Below are 21,294 nucleotides of genomic sequence, written 5' to 3'. Positions count from 1 at the left end.
TTTTAGCATAAAGTTTTTTTTGTTTTTTTTTTAGTCGAAAACCCTAGGGGTCTATATAGAACCCCATTAACCTTAACCTATGTTTATGAATCGTATTGTAAATTAATAGCCTATTAATAATAGTGGTCATCTTAACTTTATGTATGTCTTTATGTAGAATAGGATCTCTTTAAATTTTGTTTCTGGTTAAAATTAATAATTATGTCTGTAACATCAATATACAGTGTACTTATTTTTTGATGGCACAAAAACAGTTATTCTCATGTAAATATGAACTTTTATCTCTTATGTGACTGCAGATGTCCTGTTATCAGCTGAGCTGTTGATTAAGGTGTGGTGAGCAGTGACAGGCAGAAAAGCAAATGGATAGAAATATACAGTAAATGTAATTGTGTTTGATATGCAGTATATTTTTATAATATACTATAACTGCATTGCCATATTTAATAAATAAACACATTCCAGAATCAGATACAGGGCTCTTTTAATGATCATCAATGTCTATGGAAAGTGGAAAATTTTGAAATATTCTTAGTCTTCGTAGGTCATTTAAGATTGAGGAGTGCTGTGTAATCGTCTCTGAGCTGAAAGTTTATTTCAGCTGCACTCAAGGTGCATCATCTGTGGAAACCTAACCCTTCCTGACACTAATCAGCTGCTTCCTGATCAGACACATGTCTGTAATTCAAACAGATGGTTGAAACTGGCCTCCTCAAACTCTAAATCCACACTGCAACACACTCTCTGTCACAGGTCCTGAAAAGACATGGCATATTTCACAAAAACGGTGGATGTTTTAAAAAGCATTAGAGGCTCAAATCCTGTTTGATTAAAGTCACCATGAAATCAAAATTGACAGTTTTTTTTGAATGGAATATTGCAGTATTTATTATGAATGTTTTACAATGCACATCATTATTTTTATTTAAATTCATGTGCCCTCATAATCCTTAATCAAAATAACTTCCCCTCCCTCTTGCAGTGACATCTCTTCTCTGATGATGTGATACTGGCACAAGGGCGGGACAACCTGTCACTCATCAGATCCACCAATAGCAAACCCCAACCATACAATCAATGGCCCTTTCCCAAATGGCACACTTCACGTGCACTTTCGGTCTTGTGGACTTACAATGGCCGCTGTGTGTGTGTGTCCATTAAGTCCACGAGACATAGGGTGTCCCATTCATCATTTTAGCTTTCAGAAGGGTGCTCTTGAGCGCCCCCTTGCGGCTGCTATGCGCCCTCGATGCGCACTTCTGCTGAGCCCGCAGAGGACTTCTACAGTCAAAACGGCATTACGTCATGAAAGTGCGGACTGAGAGGAAGACCATGAGGGTTTAGGGTGCCATTTGGGATTGGGCCTATACCTGATGGACAAAAGTCCCGCCCTACATTTTTTCTTGTTTGAGAAGCCGTTTCACTCGGATTAGTCTCAGACGTCATGCCCACAGACTGTTGGCTGAAGGTCTGATACGTAAGACACACAAAATGGGAAACACTTCGGAGCTGTGTTCAAAATTGCCCCCTATACCCTCATTCACTATTCCCTATATTACTCCACTAATATAGTCCACCTGAAGGAGTGAATGTAAACAAGTGAGTGAATTCAGACACTGAGTGTGCCGGAAGGGCTGCCACTTTTGCATAGTTTGTGCTTGCTGTTTAATAATCATTTGAAACTAGCTAACTGGCAGCTCCAGTAGTAATGTAAACATTTATCTTGAACTCTGTCATGGAAAACTTAAACAATTTAATAATCAATTAAAAAGGAATTTACACCTGTATGATATTAGACTATAGCCACATTGGACCAGTGGTTTGGAAAATGGATGGATGATTTATCAATCTTCTGGCGCTATCTTCTGGCAAGACACTGGAATTCATTTAGTGCAACCCTCACAGTGCATTATGGGTATTCTCTAGCCGTTGAATGTACATCAGTTGTACACTCATTTGCTGCCACTTGGTGATATTATAAGAAAACATGGAATTAGTTTCCACTGCTATGCTGATGATATTCAGTTATATATTTCAACAAGACCAGATGAAATCTCCAAATTATCCAATCTGACAGAGTGTGTTAAAGAAGTAAAACATTGGACGAATAGTAATTTTCTTCTACTAAATTCAGATAAGACTATTACTTATTGGACCAAAAACTTGTACACAGAATCTCTCAGACTACAATTTGCATTTAGAAGGATGTACTGTTACTCCATCCTCCACAGTTAAAGACTTGGGTGTTATATTAGACAGAAACTTGTCCTGCGAAAATCATATTTCATATGTTACAAAAACAGCCTTCTTCCACCTCAGAAACATTGCTAAGCTACGGAATATGTTATCTATTTCTGATGCAGAAAAGTTAGTTCATGCATTCATGACGTCTAGACTAGATTACTGTAATGCTTTACTAGCTGGTTGTCTTGCTTCCTCAATAAACAAGCTACAATTAGTACAAAATGCAGCTGCTAGAGTTCTTACCAGGTCAAGAAAATATGATCATATAACACCAATTTTATCATCTCTACACTGGTTACCTATTAAGTTCCGTATCGATTATAAAGTATTGCTAATGACCTATAAGGCTCTAAATGGTTTAGCTCCTGTGTACTTAACCGACCTTCTATTGCCCTACAATCCTTCACGCTCTTTAAGATCACAAAACTCTGGACTTCTGGTTGTACCTAGGATATCTAAGTCAACTAAAGGAGGGAGAGTGTTTTCACATTTGGCTCCTAAACTCTGGAATAGCCTTCCTGATAATGTTCGGGGCTCAGACTCACTCACCCAGTTTAAATCTAGATTAAAGACGCAACTCTTTAGCCAAGCATTCACATAATGCATCTCATATCAGATAAATTGCACATGACTATCTTTGCTTAATGTAATGAACAGCAGCTACGCTATTTATTCTCCATTTGCTTTTATGTTTTACTAGAGTACATCAGCTTCAGTTTAGATCCAGCCTCTTAAGAAGACCTCAGATGACCAACACCTTTGAAGAGACGGTGCCAACTCCTGCGAGGACTTCAGATGACGCAATATCTGGATCAACATGAACACTCCCAATTTTCTATATATCCTAATTATTGTTAATATGTAATTCATTATTTCCAGGAGCTCATTGCTTCGACCTTCAATTAAACTGCTAACAGTGATTGTAAATTAAATTGCCTAAATTATTACATTATTAGCTAACTGCATTCTCTAAATTGTAATGTTGACATGCATTCTCTGTAAAGCTGCTTTGAAACGATATGTATCGTGAAAAGCGCTATACAAATAAATGTGAATTGAATTGAATTGAATCATTAATTGCGGTGCATTATGGGATTGAATGAGTGCACTCAATAGCATCCACTATGGTTTTGGACACCACTACAAATGGCTGTCCCCTCAAATAGTGCCCTATTTAAGAGTATAAGGAGCGATTTTGGACACAGCCCAGAAGTTTTGAAGTCGTCATCTGATTGGTTGAATTCTCCAGGATTTCCAGATGGTCTCTGGAAACAAACAAAGCCAAACCCCCTTATAGAAAAAGAAAGCCATTGTGTTTACAACTGTGACAATGAGTGCTTATCAGGATCAACTAAACGCTGGATTTTCAAAAGTGTGTGAAGTTCGCAGTGCCACTGTTGCTGTAAACTTGCACAACCTTCTTGAATGAAGAATCTTTAAGATGCACGTCAGTCTGTTATCGTAGAAACATCGGCTTTACATTTTCACGCCCCTAAACATAACCCGGAACAAAACAAACTGTGATTGGTTGCGTTACATGTCAGTCAGACGCCCTCTTGTGTGATTTTTGGCCAATGAAAGCTGTGATGGAGTCCAGACCTTCATTCTGAAGATCTGGCTTCGCGAGACTACACTCGAGTATACGTCACAAAAGGGAAGAAAAGACTATCACAACTTCCGTTTAATGCTGACTTTAACATATCTAATTAACTTTGAAAAGCTTAAAAAGCCATTTTAAATTATGAACTAATTTTAATGACTGAAACCACAGTGTAGAACTGAGAACTGTGTGACATTTTTTTTTTTTGCACACTCAAGAATATTGACGTCACTTAGATCTTTTTTTTTTTTTGTTAGATCATTTTGATGTTTATTTAATACTAGAACTGTTAACATTTCTGTCACTGTCTCCTATTTATGGGAAGTGCATATTACTTTTGAAAACCAGAAAAATAGATTGTAGCTCTTCTGAGTATTGTAACAAAATGATTCAATGATTAAGAAACCAATCATCTTTCTCAGTTAAGTCACATTGTTTGAATTTAAGCTTCTCGATGATGGAGGAAGCGTATGAATACAAGGGTTCTGGAAAACACAGACTAACAGTATTGATAAATACACTTAGAATAGATTACAGATTCAAAGTAATGCCTTCAGTTTCGATGACATTTGATTATCATCCCTGTGAACAATTAAAGCTTCAAAGCTAAATCTGCAGTCCAGTTTCAGTAATCAATAAATCAGTTCCAAATTCGGTGCTGATGTAATCCAATAATCCAAACATACGAGGGGCGTTCAAAGAGAGAAGTCAAAGATACAGATTAGGATCATGAACTCAAAATTATAAACAGAATCCAGACAGGGAAATTACTTCAGTATAGGAAAACATGCAAGACTTTGTACAAAAAAAGAAAAGAAAAGAAAAGAAAAGAAAAGAAAAGAAAAGAAAAGAAAAAAGTGGGATAAGAAATTGAATCAGTGGTGATGAAGAACAGTTGGGTTATTAACCATGGAGAGATACTATCAGTGAAGTCATCACTGATGCTTGACAGATGAAATCTGACACACACCAACTTAAATGAGGAGGTTATGTGTCATTTCTACTGGTCCAGCTGCTCCCTGTGTTTAACTTTCAATAAGCAAAGCAAAATATCTACTGCAAATCAGTGGATTTATACCAAAAACAGGATGCATTATTACTTTGCATTATTTTGCGTTAATACAAGGCTCTTGTCATGTTCTTTGTGTTTAGTTTCGTTTTCATGGACTTTTAGTTTGTCTTTAGTCACATGTTTCCTTTGTTCTAGTTTACCTTTGTTCTAGTTACCATGGACACTCATTTAAGGATCACACCTGCTTGACATTTAGTTTGTTATCTTGTGTATAAATGCTCTCTGTTTTCAGTTCTTCATTGTCCGGTATTGTTTGTGTCTTGTTGTGTCGGCAACACAACAAGACATCTCGTCGGCCATCCGTTCCTTGGATCCTACCACCATCCACTCCTCCATGGGCCCTTCCACCGTCATTTCCTCCCACCGTCATTTCCTCCATGGTCTCTCCCATCAGCTCCTCTATGGCTTTTGCCACCATCTGCTCCGCCCTGGTTCCTCCTATTCACCTATGGATTTCCAGCGCCTCACCAGTCCTTTGTCTTCTGAACCTCTACCCGTCTTCCCTCGAGCCATCCATCACAGAATTCCTGGGAGGGGAATTCTGTCATGATCTGTGTGTTTAGTTTCATTTTCATGGACTTTTAGTTTGTCTTCAGTCACATGTTTCCTTTGTTCCAGTTTGTACCATGAACACTCATTTAATGATAATACCTGCACTGTAAAAAATCAAAAGTTGTGAAAACTTAAAAGTTTAAGGCAACAAACTTCAGCTGATTTTTGAGTTTTCTTAGCTTGTTTTTGTAGGAGATTTTTGAGTTTTCTCAACTTTTTGTTGTATAAACTGAATACAACAAGTTGAGAAAACTCAAAAATCTGCTGAAGTTTGTTGCCTTAAACATTTAAATTTTCTCAACTTTTGATTTTTTTACAGTGTGCTTGACATTTAGTTCGTTGTCTTCTGTATAAATGCTCTCTGTTTTCAGTTCCTCATTGTCTGGTATTGTTTGTGTCTTGCTTCTCAACAAATAATCCAAACTCAAATAATCCAATACGAGAAGCAGGTAATGTGCAGGGTATGTTACCTGCTTCTCGTATTGGATGATTTGAGTTTGTTTTGTAAATAAATACTGTTTTGGAACCTTTTTCATCATTCTCTTCATCATCTGAACCTACACGTGACAGAATACCGGACCCAAAAAGGTGAAGATATGGAAATAGCATCGATTAACATTCCCCCTTTGGGAGTGTAACGTTTGTTGATACGGGAAGAAGGAGGCGGGAACCAGCGAACGTTCAACATAACTTTAATATATAAAATAAACAAATACAAAACGAAAGTAATGCCGTCAGACCCTCACGGATGTCTGCCGCCCACACAAACATAATAAAACATAACTTAAAGTCCAGGCCTGGTCCTCTCTCGTCCTTCACTGTCGTCGCTCCCCTTTTATGCTTCTGGAGCTCCTCCGTGAGAGACTCGAGACCGGTGCAACGAGCAGCTGACGCTCATTATCACTCACGTCACTGGCCTCGCGCCGTTCCCTCACAGCTCTCGCCCGCCCTGCTCGTCACATACCCCCATCGCCCCTCGCAGGCCAGGGGGTACTCCCGAGACTGCGCTCTACTCCCTGCTCTACTTGGACGGCAGCCACCCCACCTCATCCCAGGAGCACGGCAGCGAGCTCTCTGTCCCACCCGACGTATACTCGCTCCAGCACCACCGCCTCGGGCAGCCACTCGCGGTCTTCACACTCTCGTGCTGCCCGACCTCCTCAGCACCGCGATCCCCCTCAGCAGCGAGGGCTCTCTGATAGCATGTCCCTCCATCCTCCCGGGTTTCGGCACCAATATAACGTTTGTTGATACGGGAAGAAGGAGGCGGGAACCGGCAAACATTCAACATAACTTTAATATATAAAATAAACAAATACAAAACGAAAGTACTGCCACACAAACATAATAAAACATAACTTAAAGTCCAGGCCTGGTCCTCTCTCGTCCTTCACTGTCATCGCTCCCCTTTTATGCTTCCGGAGCTCCTCCACGAGAGATTTGAGACTGGTGCAACGAGCAGCTGACGCTCATTATCACCAGCCTTGCGTTGTTCCCTCACGGCTCTCACCCGCCCTGTTCGTCACAGGGAGCTTGCCCAAGCCCAACTGGGCTGGGATTTTTATATTTCAAGGAGGAAGGACCTTAGAGGAGTATGTGGAGGAGTTCATTGGCACCAGCCACCCAGGCTGGTGATGCCCTGGGGAAACTCCTGCTGGACACTGGCTAAATATACATCAGCTTCGCCCTCTAGGTCGGCAGATCTTCTTTTGGTGAGGGAGAAGTAAAAGAGGATCCAGCAGCCGGCGTCCGGTCCCACTCACCATCTGTCAACACCTCAGAGCCAGACCCAGCACCTACGCCTACCGCGGATACGGAGCCAGAGCCTAACCGCAGACCAAGAGTCCCAGCCATTACCCGCCACAGACATTGCGCCTGAGCAAAAGCCCACAGTGGAGCCAGAGCCAGCTGCCAAGTCCATCCCAGAAGCTAAGTCTGAGGTTGAGGCTGACCGGGTGCGTGAGCCTACCGCAAAAACCATGCCTGTGGGAAAATTGGTGGCAATAGATGAGGAGGAAAGCCTGATCGACTGGGAGTCATCCCTCGGAGCTCTCAGTTCCACCTCGGACCATCGACCAATTGGCTTGGCCATGGCTCCTTGACCCCCTCGGCTCCACCTGGGACCGTTGTCCCTTCAGCTCCACCGGGCTCCCTCGTCCCATCGGCTCCGCCCTGGTCAGTCATCGTCCCACCATCGCCACGGACTTCCGGGCTGTCTGCTGCACTCCATTCCTCACCCCTACAGCTCCATTGGGCTCCTCTATCCCTCAGGCTCCACTGGGGTCTTCACTCACACTGGCGTCACCTTGGTCCTTCGGCCCCATGGTTCCACCTCAGCCACTCGTCAGACTCCGCCTTGGTGTCCCTGTCTGTCAGTGTCACCGGGTCACTGGGCCTTCCAGTCTCTCTGCGTCAGCTCAGTCGGTCGGGCTCAAAGGACTACCTTGGCTCCTACCTCCATCACTGCCACCGTGGGTCGCATCCATCTCCTGGGTCGGTCTGGGATCTCGTCGGCCGTCCGTTCCCTGGATCCTACCACCATCCACTCCTCCATGGGCCCTTCCACCGTCATCTCCTCCCACCGTTATTTCCTCCATGGTCTCTCCCATCAGCTCCTCCATGGCTTTTGCCGCCATCTGCTCCGCTCTGGTTCCTCCTATTTACCACCTTATAGATTTCCAGCGCCTCACCAGTCCTTTGTCCACCTCCTGAACCTCCACCCATCTTCCCAGCTTCCAGATTGGTGGTGGTTGAGGAGATTCCCCCTTCCATATGTAAAGTGCTTTGAGTACCCAGAAAAGCGCAATATAAATGTAACGAATTATTATATTCCCTCGAGCCATCCATCACAGTGCGTGTGCCTTCCCGGGAGGGGCATTTTGTAACGATCTGTGTTTTTAATTTTGTTTTCATGGACTTTTAGTTTGTCTTCAGTCACATGTTTCCTTTGTTCTAGTTTCCCGCCATTAATCTGTTACCATGAACACTCATTTAATGATCTTGACATTTAGTTCCTAATTGTCCGGTATTGTTTGTGTCTTGCTTGTTTTGGAACCTTTTTCATCCTTCTCTTCATCATCTGAACCTACAAGTGACAGCTCTCTGGAATACTTGATTCTGATTGATCAGGCACAACATTCTGTCGTCAATAGCAATGCTGAATAACATACCACCCATCTGGGTATCTGAAACCTGTGCGTCTTTCATGTCTCTCGTGAAAAGCCATGTAATAAGTGTATGACTGTACAATATCCATTAAATTAGGGACATGTCGGAGTTCCGATCACCCTGTCAATGTTTATTCTTTGATAACAGTAGGCTTATTATTATGTGATTCAAGTTAATTTCTTTTCAGTCAGTAGCCCGAAATACGCTTGGACCTAAATTCACTTGTTTATTATTTCACCCATAATAAAATATGCAAAATAAGATTACAAAAAAGGTGGCTGTAGTAGACGATGCTATAACTGACCTCTTGTGTCTAGACACAGAAATCTACTGTTCTTGTTTAATATCGTAAAAACATTGTCCAGATGCACCTGTGATTTGTAATGGTACTGAATGGGTGTGATGTCATTGAATTACTGAGACTGAAGCGTGTGTTAAAGACTCCAGAGATCATCAGAACATCTGTCTTAAGCATTAGATTTGGCACACATTGTGCCAAATTATGACCGTATACTGATGAAGTAGCCTGTTTAGCAAGCCATAGCTTAGCTCACAATGTTCTGTGAGCCTGTCATGAATCCTTGAGCTGTATGTTAGGCAGCTGTACTTGCTAGAAATTAACCATAAAAATACAGTGGCATTACAGGCATTTTGGTGCCTATATAAGCCTATTTACAGTTCATAACTGTAGAATTCAGAAACAGTTGTTATTAACAACACCGGAAATAGCGTACCTTTGCAGCTATATACTATTAACAAACATTGTTCACACTGCTGAGAGTGACGTTTAGATGAATATGTCTGCTTTCCTCTCAATAACAAAATAAACACACAACAAAAATGACAGCAATGAGAAAACAGCAGTTAAGAAATAATCTGATCATAGTGATGTTTGTTCGTTTGCACAAGCTGTTAACAGGCATATTGTCGAGAGATAAGGTAATTAAAATTACACTGTTATGATAGGACTTTTAATTTAAAGTAAATTAAGAATATATCTGTCTACGTGAGACTATAGTTTGGTTAATCCCTTTAATTTGCATGATACGTGGACATTATAGTACCGAATATCCTGAAAGCATTAGTTTCATGTGTCATAGAATGGAACAGAAGCTCTCGGGAGCACGCATAACTGTCACATCATTTGGATTTTCCCGGCAAAAACCATGTCCATTTTATTTATTTTTACTGTATATCATAAGGCAGCTTACAGTTAACCAATTACATGTCTCTAGGACAATTTTTACCAAAGTAAAATGTGTAGCATTGTTAAATTTTGTCATATAAAATGTGTTATATTATATAGTTGAAATAGTCACTTGAATGACACTACACATATTTAAATCTAAAACTAATACTAAAAACTGGAGTTTTTTGCACATACTCTAAATGAAAAAAAGCTTATGTGTGTGATTCAAGTGTGAACCACACAGCCTCTGTCAGAATTTGTTCAAAATTGTGGCTTCTCAAATCTGAAGTGTTAAAAACAGTTAAAGCAAATTACAGGCTTGCTAATTTCAAGAAGCTGACACAAATTTTCCTAAAGACACTGGTGCTTTGTAAATGTCACATGTTGTGTTTGACGCTCAACCAGCCCACATCAGTGCCAGCACAAAACCCCCGGACCCACAGACACAGATCAGGAAATACATCACAAACAAGCATCTTCCTTCATCAGATTAAATTTAATTTCAGATTTTAAAAGAATAACACACCACACCCCTTATGAACCCCTTATAATGTTGTGATTTACAAATACACTCTGACAATAGCAGATCACCTAACAAACGATCTCAAATGCTTTGATGAGATTTAAATTCCTCTCAAATTAGACCTTATTATCATTCCTCAATTTCTCTGTTCTTAATGATGACCAGACTGCAATCAGTATGAACATATAAACAGACATCTTGCTCTTGCTCTTGCTCTCTCTCTCTCTCATGTGGTTTTAATTTTCGTCCCCGGGCAACGTTTGGAGTTTGGCTAAGCTTGAGTTTCATTGTAAAACTTCAGTAAAAGACAAACTCCACTTCCAAGGCAGAAACACAGGACTTGAGTTTATTATTATTTCTTCAGAAGACCTGTGAGGGGCCGACCGCGGGGCTCCTTTCTGCTCTCATTGGCTCTTAGGGGCCAGGATGGCCGGTTCACTCCGAGTCAAACAGCTGCTTTTCATATCCACTTGGTGGCACCAAAACACTTCATTTTTTATTAGCACTATATTCTTTGAATTTGTTGTGTATTTCATTTAATCATATTATTTTAATAAATATGCACTGCATTTGCTTTCTTTTCCATTGTAAGTATTGTGTTCAAGACTTTATTTCTGTATTTATACTGATTATGATGTGCTGATGTGTTTGTTAATCGTCCCCAATATTGAGTTTTATGTTTTGTCATGTCTATATGTGTCTTATTAAAAATTTATTTTGTGATGTTGATGTTCCCTCTTTTAGAGGCACACATATAAAACAGTGTTTGGTAATGATAAATAAATGACAAATCAAAATGTTATTAAACGGAAATTGCTGAACAATATTTCTAGTTGCTATGACAAGAAATATAAAAAAGTGACTGACAGAAATAGACATTTAGCATTTCAAGAACTCAAAAATCTCAATGCATCACATTACTGAAGAAAAAAAAAATGGTGTAGAATCATTTTTCATTTAGAAATTGCAAGTAAATTTCACAAATAATTGCACCAAATACATTCAGATACAATCTTTTTTTCTTTTTCTTTTTTTTCACAAATTCAAAAGCTTTTTTACAGTGGTCCTTAAACTTTTCTCAACTACACCGGAAAGCTAAACATTTTATTTATGTTGAGTCAAATTGAGAAAAGTCAGACATTATGTTGCCATGATATTTTGAGTTTTCTTTTTTTTTAAGAGTTGGGGGTGGGTTTTTTGTGTACACACTAGTATCAGACGACAGCGTTTCCTTCCAGGACCCGTGATGAAAACAGCCTCTTACATCCTATTAATAGATGAACATATAAATTTAACACATCATTATTTTAGTGATCATCATTATAATTAAGACTTAATCATTCGAATCAATTGATTTAAGACACAAGCGAGAGCAAGAGGTGATGTTTAAGGTGAGAGACTGATCGATGGCTTGTGACCTCCAGCGACACGGATGATGGATGACGGTGGAAGAGGAGAGAATGTGAGGGGGAAAAGCGTAGGGTAGGGTTAAACTGTAAAACAACAAAAGGTGTCTTAAATGTCTAAAATGGTGTTATTAAAATCCGCTCCTTCACCCATCCTGAGGATAAAGAACAATAGTGTTGTCATTCAAACAGTTAGCCCTCGTAAATTGTTCACACATCCTCCATTGCTCGGATAAATTGAGCCAAAGGAGACCAATTTCCCTCTCTGCAGACTCTGTAAACGTCAAACTGAACAAACCCCTCGACTTCTGTAGTCTTGTAAACTGTGCTGTATTTGCAGCGCCGCTGTTTTCTGCTGACTATGTGATTGCTCATGACAGAAAGTACTTTTGAGATCCAGCTACAGCGCTGCTGCCATAAAAAGCTTATTTAGACCAGATCAGCAATGAGCTTTGACAAGATAACAGTTCCTTTTGTCAAAAAACATTAGTTTTCTCATCTGCAGTGGGAGATCAAATTTGATTTGTAGAATTTGGTCATTCATAACATTGTGATCATTTTTATTGCTGCTGTGACATATTAAAGGGATAGTTCACCCAAAAATGAAAATTCTGTCATTAATTATTCGCCCTCATGTCATTCCAAACCCGTAAGTCTTTCGTTCATCTTCGGAACACAAATAAAGATCTTTTTGATGAAATCTCAGAGCTTTCTGTCCCTCCATAGAAAGCTACGCAGCTGAATCTTTGATGCTTCAAAAAGTTCATAAAGAGATCATAAAACTAATCCATATGAATTGAGCGGTGTAGTCCACATTTTCTGAAGAGACTCAATCACTTTATATGATGAACAGATTGAATTTATGCTATATTCACATGTAAGCTTTCATCAACTCACACATCAGTTGTGGTAAACGGAAGCTCAAGCACGTTTGCTTGACACGTGCGAGAACCAATGAGGTTCATTCTGGTGAGTTACGCAGCACTTTTGAGCTTCTGGAAGAGGTTTGTTTTCACGCGTCAAGCAGGTTTGGTTGAGTTTATGTTTATGTTCGCTGATCAGTGTTTTTATGTGAATAAAAGCCTAAATTTAATCTCTTTATCATATAAAGAGGTTGAGTCTTACCATGAATAGCTAAGGTACAAATTGTAGTCACATAACTTTTTATTAAAGCAATTAAGGCACAAAACATTTTTTGGAGAGAGAATTGTAGGCTATATATATTTTATTTAGAATAGAACTATTAGCCAGAACTCATTGAAAATCACTAACATGCTTCATCTCACTCTCAACTTTATCTAACAATTAAAATAAACCTGTTGAATTTATATTAAATTAACTGTATAAAAATCAATAAAATAAGTAACTTATTTTAATTTCCAAAAGTCAAAATGTAGAGCCATATTACTTATGGCCCTTTGGCTCTCTAGCGGCTGATGCGTAAAATTGCAATTTACTTGCGGAGACACTTTATTTCGGTATTTGCGTTGAGTTGTGCTTTGGTCTGCGTCCTCTGCGCGGATGAATCTGATCGTTTGAGGCGTACGGGTGTGTCCAGGATTAGTGTGATCCTTTGTAAATGCAAATATGTCACCAACAACATCAAAGCTCCCCCTCCAAATGAAAAAATAAATAACGAATGATAGACGGATATATGACAAATATGTCTTACGAGCAGGTAATAGCATATTTGACTTATTAAAAACATCATGTTTTAAATAAATAACGTAAGCCAGGCAATGGTGACTGTTAGACATAACGATTGCTATTCATATCAGATAGGCCTAATATAAAATACTGGCAAGGTAATTTTTTTAAAATAACAGTTGGCTAACAGGAAACCTACCACCGCCTGCTCTACATTATACTTATAGGCCTAGCTATATGACGCGCACAACCACGGAGGAATGACAGAAAAACGCAATTTCCCGGGGAATCCGTCCCGACAGCTCTAAAACGAAAATTAGCAATAAAGATTAATAAATTGGTAAAGTGAATCAAAAATAGAGTTTGGAAAATTGATATATGATGTAGGCCTACTCGTTCATTATTTAATTTTGTTCATTGCAAACAAAAATGCAGTAAGCATATTAATGAAGCTATTAAAGGTTGAATATTAATGAAGCTATTAAAGGTTTTAATAAGTAGAAAATACAAAAAATAGGGGTATTTTTCATATTAAATTCGTATTAAATAGTGGTATTTTTCGTATTTTCTGCTTATTAAAACCTTTAATAGCTTCATTGATGTTTATTTAATGCTTACTGCTTGAAAACACTGTTATTTTAGTATCATTGCTAGTTTTGAGACGTTTTTATTTTTTTATATTTTCGTTTACATTTTATTTAGCCTAAAGTGTTTTAGTTTTAGTTCTTTTAGCACTTCAAGTTAAACTAATGAAATAAAAAATGAAAATGAGAAACGTTGCCAAGTTATTTTATTCAATTTCAGTACAAGGTTTATTTTATTCGAAGTAACACAAATGTTTTTATGGTTTGTTTTAGTTATATAACTCTGCTAGAAAATAATGAAATCACTCAAATCACATTTGTAACTGGATTGACATTCTCAAAATGATCAAACAGGGTTGATAAAATTGCACATTTAATATAAAATAAATGTAAAAAATTATATATTTTAACAGTGCATATGTTATTTTCTTTGAATTCCTTGCTAACTCCTATTTAACTATAAAAATTGAAGTCCTGATTCATTGAAAGGGCCAAATGTCAGTTTGTCTGCTTGATTATAGACTCTTTGTCTATCTAAAAAATGTTCTATGAACAATGTTTTCTTCAATTTGTCTAGCTAAGCTGACAGGGGAATTTTCTAACATATGTTCATAGTGATATGTATATATACACTCTGTCAGTAGCTTAACTCTTGTCTTTAAGTCTGCATCCGTAAAGATCTCCAAAGGTCATGGTTTCATGTCAGAGTTCGTACAACTGACTTCTTACCGTCAGAGTCCACACATGTCTGTAATTTCTCCCCGATTGCTTCCCCAAACTTTGCGTATGGGTGTGCGTTTATGTGCATGTGTAGCTCCCTTTGCTTTAAAAACAGGTGTGTGATTCTAAACAGTATTGCTCAAGCATTTAAAGGAGGCTCCACTGACTTTTCATCTTTTCAACATGTTTCCACCTTGACAGTTCTAAATGAATGGAACGTAAACATACTCCTTAGACTTCACTGAATTCAATGGCAAAATACAATAGAAGTGTTTGGCAAGATATTTCTCTGTAAATTCTAACTTTAGTCACATTTGAGAAGGCTGTAGTGTTTCATCTATTCAGAAATAACAAAGGCACTTAATAAATGAAGATCTTAGTGAGGATTTGATTAATAAGGAAAAAAATGGAATTTCCCCACTGAAACTTCTTTATTCCATGGAAAACAAAAGATGCTCTGAAGAATGTTGACGCTACTTTTTTCCATAACTGAAGGTGAACGAGGACACAAAGTACTGTAAACATACACTCTTAAAAATAGTTTCCAAAAGGGGGTTTTTGCAGTCACATGCCATAGAAGAACCTTTTTTTTTTCAGTCAGCAGTTTATAAAAGAACCATTTTGTCCCCATAGTGTGAAACACTTTTTTTTTTTTTTTTTTTTTTTTTTAAATATATATAAAGAACCTTTTTCCACTATTTTTGTGGAATGGAAAGGTTCTTAAGGTTCTTCACAGAGCCATAGATACCAATAAAGAACCTTTATTTTTTATTATTCTGCATTCCAGGTCTTCTGAAGTCATATGAAAACTCTGACCAAAAATAGACAAGAATTTCTTTCCTCTAATTAAATGAGCTCCTAGTTTTAGATGTTCTGATGGTGGCACTCAGCCAACCTCATTTGACTGCTGTAAAAGTGGAATCACTCGAGGGCGTGCGCACCGCTCTCGAAATCCTCCGCCTGGGTCGAGCTGGGTGCGCGATCACTTGCTCACGCTCGCAGCGTGAGAAAGCCATTCTTCACCTGTCAGCTTGTGTTTGGGTCATGGAGAAACAACAGAGCGAAATGAAAGAGATAGAGGAGAAGCAGAACGGAATGGAAGAACATCACATGCTCATGTGGATTTTAAGGAACCGTTACAGTTCATTAGTTTATGTTGAAGATTCTTGGAACTTTTAAAAGCCTCCAAAAATAGGCCCAGCCATGTGTGTGTGGAGAGACAAATCAGATGTGTGTGTGTGTGTGAGTGTATGCCATGTTCGTAAGACAGTGTGGGAGGTTTTGTGACTGTAATCTTTGTCCTTCCATCTCTGACACTAAAAGCTTTTTATTTACCTCTCACTCACTTACTCACACGCTCACAGACAAACGTCTGTGTGTTCATCAAACTTTGTGTGTCCTTCACATTACAGTTGAGTTCATCTTCCCTGGCAGAGCTTAATACGATCACCTATGTCTCTTTCTCTCTCACACACACACACTCAAACACATGCTAACCGTATTTTTAATCTGACAAACTGCCAACATGCATTTTAAACCAAACCAATGGCTATTGAACTAATTCTATCAGCCAGTTTTTCCTCACTCAGCACTGTAGCTTTGTTACAAAACTTGTCTACCTAGACAGCATTTTAAAACATCAGGTGTGCTACAGATGTGAAGGTATTCCAATGCAGCCTCATTTTAGCTAAAATCAAAGGCATCATTTCATGTGTTGTTCAAAGGGCCTGTTTACACCTGGTCACTTCATGTGTTTTCTCTGATTAGATAGCTGTAAATACTATGTGTAAATACCCTCCGAAACGCTTTTGAGACAGATTTAAATCCGATCACTAAAACCACTTCAGGAAGTGGCCCGAGACGCATTCCAAACTAAACTGGAATAGTGTAAATGCATCTGGTTGTTGAATATGTAAATTTTACTCCTCCCAAAATGGTAAAAAAAAAAAAAAAAAACGTGTGAGAGCGTGTTAAGCTGCTTTTCCACTGAAATTACCCGAAACAATTTGTCCCAGGAACTTTTTTCCCAGGAACTTTTTTTCCCCCAGACCTGTTGCTGTCTGCGTTTCTATCGTGATCTAAAGTACCGCGAAAATTAGTCCTGTGACGTAGGACTGTGCTAAACTTTCCAGTTCCAGCTGGATTTCGTCCCTCACATATAAGCTTAATAAAGACTGAACCTCGTTGTTGGTCCATCAGTCGTATTTTTAAACTCCATTGTTGATTCGAATAGCAAACAACTCTTACTGCACGCACCGCAACAGACTTTTTAAAATGGTGGTTGAAATAAAATGTTGCGTGGAGTCAACCAATCAAAATGCTGCGTGAACTCAACCAATCAGCATGTTCAGGACCCATGTCCCACCGCCGAAAGTTCTGGAACTTTGAAAAAGTACTACCTAGCGAGCAGGTACTTTCTGTGGAGGGAATTTTTACTCGGAGCTTCATTTAGACCCTGGTTCCACAGAGTACCACTCCAAAGTTTCTAGTTCCTGGGGAATGTTCCTGCGGTGGAAACACGGCTTTATACAGGCTCTAGGTAGACAGATATGACAGCACTACTGCAACACGCATCGCCGCAGATGAGTAGCTGAGTATCTCTTCAGCAAGCTGCGAACACACAAATTGCCACAAATTAAACTAAAAGTTCGGCATCACATCCTGAAGATCAACGCATTAACTTCTTCATTAAAAGTAGTAAGACTAAATGATCCTACCAGTGCTGGTGTCGCTCTCTCTTCTATTGCGGTCTTTGATCTTGAAATTAGCTAATGATAGATAAAATGCAGCTCAAATCTTTTGCTCTTCGTTGACGTAAAATCTGCTAAATTTGTATATAGCACGGGAAACGAAGATCGGATTTATGACATATTTATGTGGCCAAGTGTAAATGGAACAGTTTTAACAAATCAGATAGCTATCCGATCAGTAAAAATGCATGAAGTGACCAAGTGTAAACAGTCCCAAAGAGAAGCCAATCCCAAAACACTTCTACAAGCTATAGTGGACAAACTCATCCAAGATGGCCAACACAGTAAATAAAAACATTGAATTGAAAACGTACCCAATGTTTGTGTATTTTTGTGCTTATTAGAGTATCAGGGTGTTAGCTTAGCAACATGTGTAAAGGAGAGCAGCTAGTAAGAGTTGTGTGAGTAAACCTCACTCCCCTGACCTCAAGAGGTGCATTAGCGACTGATGCTCGAGACCACGGTCTTTAGCGTCCTTGTTAGTGCGCCCGCCTCCCATGACGGAGGTGCCGGTTTGAGTAGGACCGGTTACATTTGGTGCCGTGACCCATATTGAAGTGAGGTGTAGGGGTGTGTGTGTAACAGAGGCCAGCTAGTAAGAGCTGTGTGAGTAAAACTCACTCCCCAGGCCTCAAGAGGCACACTAGCGACTGGCGCTAGAGACTGCGGTCTTTAGCGTCCTTGTTAGCGTGCCCGCCTCCCATGGTGGAGATGCTGGTTTGAATCTCGCTTGGAGCGGGTTGAGTAGGACCGGTTACATTTGGTGCCGTGACCCATATGGGAGTGAGGTGTAGGGGGGTGAGTGTAACGGAGGCCAGCTAGTAAGAGCTGTGTGAGTAAAACTCATTCCCCAGGCCTCAAGAGGCACACTAGTGACTGCCGCTAGAAACTGCGGTCTTTAGCGTCCTTGTTAGTGTGCCCGCCTCCCATGCCGGAGACGCTGGTTTGAATCTAGCTTGGAGTGGGGTGAGTAGGACCGGTTACATTTGGTGCCGTGACCCAGATGGAAGTGAGGTTTAGGGGGTGAGTGTAACGGAGGCCAGCTAGTAAGAGCTGTGTGAGTAAAACTCACTCCCCAGGCCTCAAGAGGCACACTAGTGACTGGCGCTAGAAACTGTGGCCTTTAGCGTTCTTGTTAGCGTGCCCGCCTCCCATGCCAGAGACACTGGTTCGAATCTCGCTTGGAGAAGGTTCAGTAGGAACGGTCACATTTGGTGCCGTGACCCAGATGGGAGTGAGGTGTAGGGGGGTGAGTGTAACGGAGACCAGCTAGTAAGAACTGTGTGAGTAAAACTCACTCCCCAGGCCTCAAGAGGCACACTAGTGACTGGCGCTAGAAACTGTGGCCTTTAGCGTTCTTGTTAGCGTGCTCGCCTCCCATGCCGGAGACGCTCGTTCGAATCTCGCTTGGAGAAGGTTGAGTAGGACCGGTTACATTTGGTGCCGTGACCCAGATGGGAGTGAGGTGTAGGGGGGTGAGTGTAACGGAGGCCAGCTAGTAAGAGCTATGTGAGTAAAACTCACTCCCCAGGCCTCAAGAGGCACACTAGTGACTGGCGTTAGAAACTGCGGTCTTTAGCATCCTTGTTAGCACACCTGCTGGAGATGCAAAGCAGATCGAGTATGACCAGTTACACATCCTGCTGTCAGACTGTACTGAAATATATTAATTGCTGCATCTGAAATCACTGAACGAGTAGACTACATATAATACAGAAGTTAACAGTTTTAAATGTAAACTTATTTGAAATGTTTTTTAAACTTAAAGCAATTAGTTTCCTCAAATTAACTGAGTTATCTTAACTCATTTGGTTTCACAGTGTAAATTATTTTGCATAGCCTACTGTTTTTCACCTACTAATATTGTAGAGACACAGGCATATTCAAGTGCTGGGAAGAGACCAAGGTTTGGCTGATTAGCATAATCTAGCTAGCCATCTAATTGTTAATAAATATTTTTTCACACAACATGTGCTACTTCTTTTAAAAACATTTGCTGACCCCAAACTTTTTATGCATAGTTAATATTTCAGAATAAAAGGTTTTACCAGTGTGGTTCTTTTTTGGAGAGCTATTTACCATAGGGTTAGCATGTGTTTGAGTGTGTGTGAGAGAGAAAGATACATATGTGATTGTATTAAGCTGTGCCAGGGAAGATGAACTCAACTGTAATGTGAAGCACACACAACGTTTGATGAACACACAGTGTGGTTCTTTTTTAGAGAGCTATTTAAAGCATAAAATGGACTGTACGCCTTCTGGTGGTGCCATCAACCAGTTAGATAATGTGAATGCTAACAGATAGCTTTCTCCAGGTATTATAGACCTCATTGGAGGAGCAATATTTGTACATAGAGCATTTCAAATCAGTTACTGGGTGTCATTTCAGTTAAGATGCTGACTATGTAGGCGGTAGATAGCAAGCAGCTCAGTAGGTGCAACTTTGTACACACATAGTTGACTCATTCACCCACATTCACACACACGTACACCAAACTCTCTGTAGACAATCCAAAACAATCCTCCATAATCTTTTCTGAAAGCATGTTGAATAACACTAAAACACGCCACGGTACATTAAAGTCTGTTTTTCCTCGAGGGCTAATAAGTCAACATTCACATAGATAAATGAACGGTGACTGACTGTGGTTACCGACTCTTATCTGGGAGGATAAATTGATTAGGCAATAAATCAGTCAACCTGTGCCCTAGGTTTCCCCCGCACCGAGCAGTTTGGGAGAGTCAGCCCAGCCCTGCAGCCAAAGAAGCGCGGCACAGCGGGGGCGCGGGCGCGGGCGCGGCAGGTGGGTGCCGTGAGGTAACAGGAAGGGCTGGGCCACAGGTGAGAGGGAAAGACAAAGCGGCAAGAGAAAAAACAGCAGGATCGAGGAGGCAGAGACAGACGGAAAGAGAGAGAGAGAGAAACAGGAATGCAGAAACTCCCTAGGCAGCGGCGCAATCCTCTGGAGAGAGAAAAAAGGAATTTTTATGTGCTGCAGGTGATCAGGGCTCGACACGGAGAGAGAGGGGGTGTGCTGGACGAGGATTGGAAAGAAAAACGGAGAAAGACAGTGACGACGAGCAGCGGCAGAAGGTGAAAAGACTGAATGAGAATGGAGGGAGCTATAAAGATTCACTAAATAGGCTGCTGCTGATGACCTGATGACAGACGAGTGATTTAATGCGTGATTGGCAGCGGAAACTTGCGCTCTGCTGCACATATGGCAGAAAGATCCAGGCAGACGCAATGGCGCGAGATGAGAGGTTTCGGAAAAGGGGCTTTTAAAGTAAAACAAATAAAACTACTTTACAGTCGCACAGATGCATAAACAGTCTCACACACACTCGCACTGATTCAGTGAAGCGACACGTGATGACACAAACACACACACACACAAGCGCACAATGCTTCCTTTGTTGCCAATGTGTGGTCATCCATTTAGGGGGCCGAAGCTGACTGGACTCTGCATTACGCATTTCGCTGAGTCTTCGGCCATGTGTGTGTGAGAGAGAGTTCCCCCTCACCAAACTCATCTTTTCCAGTAATTTGTGATAATTGCACATAAAAGAACATGTCACACCCCGTGTGTGTGTGTGTGTGAGAGAGAGAGTGTGTGTGGGTGTGGTTGTGCCGTGATAACTCCAGTGCAGGTGTGTTGCTCAAAGGGAAACACAAATTATCATTGATCCTTTAATTTTACCCCAAACATAGCCTGAGGAAAAGAAACATTAAGCACCTGAATATTTGTTCATTTGATTGTGTTTGTACTGTGATGTTTATGCCGTAAGTCAGTAGACATGTGACATTTTGTTTTTATCTTGTGTATAAATGTGTGTGT

This window comes from Ctenopharyngodon idella, chromosome 14, assembly GCF_019924925.1.
Source record: "Ctenopharyngodon idella isolate HZGC_01 chromosome 14, HZGC01, whole genome shotgun sequence".
Classification (NCBI taxonomy): Eukaryota; Metazoa; Chordata; class Actinopteri; order Cypriniformes; family Xenocyprididae; genus Ctenopharyngodon; species Ctenopharyngodon idella.
Note: the sequence above shows the minus strand (reverse complement) of the source record.